We start from the raw sequence: 5,725 nt of genomic DNA, 5'->3' as shown, positions 1-5,725 counted from the left end.
AATCTGAATAAATGTATTTATATGACTGGCAACCTGTCCAGGGTGTACCACGCCTTTCACTTGATGTCAGCTGGGATTGGCATGGCGGTTGATGATGGATGGATGTATTTATGGCCTATGATATTTAATGATTAAGATGTAACTCAAGGATTTATAGGTAAAGTAGGTATAAAGTTCTGAAGGGGTGGGTGGGGGCTGAAAACAGGTGAAAACATGAAAGATTTCGGGCTGGGCTAAGCCCTCTCTAATGTTTCAAGAGCCATGGAAATGCCACTGCATGTTGTACACACAGACTCATGAAACAACCTCATGAAACAAAAACTATGCAGATATTTTTTTTTCATGAGGCTGAGTCTGTATGTACAATCTGTATTTGAGAGTTCTGCCACCACTCCAACATAATGGCGTTTTGTTAGTAGCGCCCAAAAGCACTTTATCCTGAAATAGTTGTCCCAATTTAAACAGTCCATAGCAAGGTCCAGCATTGCCCAGTCCTGAGAGCAAATATCTGAAAAAATCCATGGCTAGATGGCACTAGGGCTAGGTGGGATGCAACCTTGTGTGTTTCCTTATTTTAGGTGAAGTGACCCTTTAAAGAAGGTCATAGTATAGAAGTGTAAATATTGTAAGTATACAAAAGTCTGTTTACTTGCATGTGCTATGAAAGGCTAAAGATATCATCACATCACAGAATATACTTGTAACTCTGCGTGTGTGTGTGGTGTGTGAGAGAGAGAGAGATTGTTTATGAATATGGGGATATACTCTGCCAGGTGAGAGTACCATTTACCATCAAGCCATTGAGTTCAGCAGGCATCTAATAACAAAGCATTTATGGCCCACTTACGCATGCATAGATATAACTGTCAGTAGCAACAACAGCCTCCTCTCTCCCATCTCCAGCTATTCCTGCCACTCTTAAAACACAGGCACCATCCGGATTGGACCCAAATACTCTAGAATTCTATCGTCAGACTCGGGGATGAAATTAAAATCGCTCATTTTCTTTCTCCATGCAAGGAGCAGATCAATTTCCGGAGACGGGGACGTGATATTTTCCTGCCATTGGGCTTTCTCGTCTTTGGCACAGCACCCTGACTGGCTGCCAGCGGGGGGCCGGGCCTGACTGCACGCCTCGCCGGAGAACGGTTACTTCTGCCGTGGCGAGTTTATTTGCGCCTCGCTATGAGAATTGCCATCATTTACCCTTCTCCAACACCTCCCAAAAAGAAAAGAAATAGAAAAGAGGGGAAGCGAGGCAAGAATGAGAGAGGCGAAATTGATTCTTTTTGATACATGCTGCACGGGGGACATTAGGTACCCCTCGTTTCACCATGTATTCCAAGAAATGAACTGAATACATTTTGCGTAAAGCAATGTATAGGCCTTTTGGTGGCCTTGTACTGTTGTTTGTAGGAAGAATGAATTGCACGCTGCAGCGTGCAGAAGTTATATTATGCCGAGTTTTAAGAGAAGTCAATTAATTATACAGATGTACATGAAAGATTACTCACTTTCGTAACTCAGCGTGTGTTAAGCATGACAAACTTAAGGCCAACTTGATGAACCTGTGGAGCATTAAATCCGGAGAGACGGTGGCCCCAGCGGTCTGATAGATTTTTTTGTCTAGATGTTTGTTATGCAGGACGTGAGGATGTGCATGAGACCAATGTTTGCACAAGCAGTCCCATATAAGGTCGCTACAATTTGCCAGTGATGAAAGTCACTACAGACAAACATTGTGTCTGTTACAACGTTATTTATAGGGTGCTTTTTTGCCCTTACTTCGTTTGCCTACGTTGTCCAAAATATTTATAGTACTGTTCTTAATTTCGAGGTACTTGTACTTTACCTGGGTATTTCCATTTTTGGTACTTTATACTTCTACTTCCCCACATTTCAGAGGCAAATGTTTGATATCTTTAGTTAGTTAGGCCTAATTTGCAGATCCATATTAATAATAAAATATAATCAGTAAATAAAGAATGATGTAATATTATAGATTAGATAAAACTGTAATGATCCCTGGGGGGAAATTCACAAGTTACCCACCAGATAAAGTATAAAGTAGTTAAAAATAGCTCCATCTTTCAAAGCTGCAACGTTAAAGTGATGAACACATTCATGTATGAATAATGATAATCTAATAGTAGGCTGATATATATTATTCTGAAAAGGTCCATTCAGCATAATAAGAACTATTACTTTTGGGCGCCTACTTCATGCAGCCTATATTTTTATGCTAAAAATTAGTAAAAGTTTGAATGCAGGACTTTTACTTGTAACTGAGTTTTTCTACACTGCTAAGTGCACTATGTGAGTACTTCTTCCACCTCTGTCTATTACTACTTATATTTAGTTCATGATACATTTTTTTACAATTGTTTTTAATCAATATTAGGCTTAAAGGTCCTGTGAGGATTTCAATTGTCAGTACAGAAACCGTTACCTGAGATTTAACATTTCCTTCCCTTGAACTGGATGAAATAGGTTCTACTTGTTACCTGGTTGTTGCACTCAAAGCTTTTAAACGTAATCGGGGCTGTTGTTTGCCTTGGCAGTGACACTGGTCCTTGTTTGCGTACATTTTGGCCATCCAAACTGTCCTTTCCACTTAGCATGAGATCCTGCTGTTGCGTCACGGAGCCTGACAAGGCTTAATTAAACCCATATTGAGAAAGAGGACAAATCCAGCCCCCTTTCCTAGTCAGTTTAAATACCGGCATGCACGCGCCCTGCAGTGGATTTTGACCGCAGAGAACGCGTTAAGAGTCACGCAAAGATAGCTGCACGTCAATTTGTAACCACTGAGACATTTTTAACAGACAGCATGATGGCTGGACTCAAGGTAAGGCAGCCTTAACTTTATTCATCACTATTGTAATGTTTATTCTCTATAGGCCTAGTGCTTAGGAACTGGCTTTGGCCAAGCCCCAAAGTTTGTAAAACTTTGCAAACATGCTGACATTCAGGATTGTTTAGAAACTAAAGGACTGCAGTAAGCGGTCTATATCTTGCACCAAAGATTCGCAAAGTTAAACTGCATGGAGCCCCACCAGTGACTAATCTGTATCAGATGACACCGGCTGGCTGAAGGGCGGTGTTGCCTCCGACCAATCAGAGTGCTGCATTCAGCAGCTGCCCAGATGTGGTCAACAGCTTCACAGAACAAAAATACTTAAGTGGAAAAACACAATTTAAATAGATACACATTTTAAATGTATTTTTTGCAATGACCATTAAAAGTTAGTTCCAAACCTGCAAATCATTTATTCCAGTATTGGATCTCTGTCTACATTAATTGACTAGCTTTTCGATGAAAGCATTGTCAGTCGAATAAAGCGTCGTTTTTAAACACTAGTTGAGCGTAATGCTTATGGGATAAGGGGAAACTGGAATTGTGTCAGTAAAAGTTGGCAAAACTTTTACTCAAAAGGATTTAAAACATTTGACTGAATGAACATTAATCCATGCCATTTTAACTTTGTGTTTGTTTCTTTTGCTCCTCTAACGCCAAATAAACGTCTCAGTTGAATAAAATCCTACTTTACATAACAGTCTTTCATGAGGCACAAACTGGAACCTCAAAAACGTCTTTACGCACGCGCTCTAGACGCACCAAGGGCGCATGAACGCGCACATATGGAAACCATCCATGCCCTCTGAGTGTGCTTTCTGCAGACTAATAATGACTCAGCAAGATTTCTTCACATTGTGCCAAGTTCGTGTTTTCCTGTGGTAAGGAAGACATGGTTGCTGGCGATCAGTGTCACTGTGGAAGGATAGTAGAACTGAAAAAATTAACTAAACGTACTGTGAAGGTATGTTAGAGCAATTAGTCTGTTTCTGTAACACAGAAATAATGAATGACTGCGAGGGGGGAGTTTGTTTTATCATGTGAATCAATATGACAACAATTAACAAAAAAACAAGACTTAATGACAAGCCTTCAGAATTAATTATAACCAGCATGAACACATTTATCCTGCATTGCAATGAAGCCGCATGGTGTTTACATGTGTATTTTTTTTTTAACTTTAACATGGCTTAAAGGCAGGGTAGGCAAGTTGCGTCTGATACACTTTTTGTCATATTTGTTGAAACTGTCTTTATACACCAATGCATATTAAAAATTTAAGTGCTCTGAAAAAGAGAGTATAAAAATCGGCTGTCTGCATTCCTCTCAGGGCTGCAGTAAACACAGCCACTCGTTTCATTCGGACCAGTGCCGTTAAATATTATTTATTAATAATTATTTATTAATAATTATTTATTAATTTATTTAAAGGCCCTGATTCGGACCGAATGCAGTGATTGGCTGGGTGAATGTCACTCTCCCTCGCTACCATGGCTACCAGCAATGCTGCTACAGGAGCTGCCCCCCTGCGCGCACCCTCAGCTGTCTCAGACTGACAAGCGAAGCGGTCAGACCGGAGGTAATATCTGCGTGGCTTTTCAACGACAACTGAGGAACACCAAGGGGATGAAAAGTTACACCGTGGTGGCTTTATTTCTGCTGGACAGGTAATCTGGCTTTTATCATTTTGATGGTAATTTGTTACTTTCATCGCTAGCAAACGTAGCTACCTACTTAGCATACAGCTAACGGTTGCTACGAGTGCAGGCTGGTGTAGGAGCCAGAGTAGAGACATTGAATTATATCTAGCTGTAGGTGAGCTGGTAATATTAGGTAAGACAATGTAGGTGTAGACTGCGCCGGTTTAGTTATTCACCATCTAGGTTTATTATACTATGTTTACACCTATCTTTACACCTTGTATCTAATCTGTTTGTTTAATTATCTTGTGTCTGCAGGCGTTGTTTGACAGTATGTTACTCTTTTACAAATGATGTAGTTTGTGTTTGCAGTTATGAGAAAGACATTTCAACGTTAGTGTACATAAACAATGATGGCTAAAGGTCTCCTATAATATAGTTTGACATTGTTCGTAGCTAAACCTACTGTGTGAAAACCTTTTACTGCTGTTATGCCATTACTTATTTTACCAGAAGTAAAAAATCCTGTATGTTTTATTTCTACTGTGCCCTCAGGTCACCTGCAGGTTTGAGTCTTTCATAGCCCTGTACTTCTCACCAGTATAAGCTGATCGGACCATGCTGGTTGGCCTGGATTACAACCACCGTGTCCACAGACCAGAAAAGCTGATGACACAATTCAGTATGTTGCATTATGAGTACTCATGTGCATTTTATTCAATACCTTTATAAGTGATGAGTCAAAAAATATTAAACAGTATGAGGAATACAGATAGATGGTGCTGATTTATTGTTATTGATTGCATTTTATGTGGAAATAGTTTACTAATTACTCTATAGAGAACAATGTCAGATGTTAGAAACTTTTCACTAAGCTGATCCTCCTTTCTGTATTATCAGGTACAGCAAGGTGTACAACAAAAAGTCCAGGAAGTGGAGCTTGTACTCATTGAAGGTGGAGAAGGACTACAGTTACATCGCAGACCTCCAGAGTGCCATCCTCCTCCTCCGACGGTTGTCTGCTACTGAGGAGATGCCTAGAAGCAGAATCAGGAGACCTGATGATCCCCGTCAACATGGTGTTCAGTCAGGTGTCCCTGCCCCAACTGTGTTGCTAGATACAGCAAAATATAAAACAAAAGTAGTATGGTTGGTTTTGAAATGTGGTAATCATGTCAGAGAGATGACTGTGATATATTTAATCATCTCCACAGCAGCGATACGATGC

The 5,725-nt window shown here is 40.2% G+C and overlaps 1 long non-coding RNA gene across 1 annotated transcript; it reads left to right on the top strand.

The window, feature by feature from the left end:
- Positions 1–4,409: 4,409 nt before the first annotated feature.
- On the top strand, positions 4,410–5,461 carry LOC119916790. Its single transcript, XR_005447161.1, has 3 exons — positions 4,410–4,524; positions 5,053–5,179; positions 5,398–5,461. It is a non-coding gene; the product is annotated as an uncharacterized LOC119916790 (long non-coding RNA).
- The last annotated feature ends 264 nt before the right edge of the window (positions 5,462–5,725 follow it).

Source organism: Micropterus salmoides, unplaced genomic scaffold, assembly GCF_014851395.1.
Source record: "Micropterus salmoides isolate LMB-PRFRI ecotype aquatic unplaced genomic scaffold, ASM1485139v1 Ms_hic_scaffold_2191, whole genome shotgun sequence".
Taxonomy (NCBI): domain Eukaryota; kingdom Metazoa; phylum Chordata; class Actinopteri; order Centrarchiformes; family Centrarchidae; genus Micropterus; species Micropterus salmoides.
Note: the sequence above shows the minus strand (reverse complement) of the source record. Positions and strands in the feature narration are given on the sequence as shown.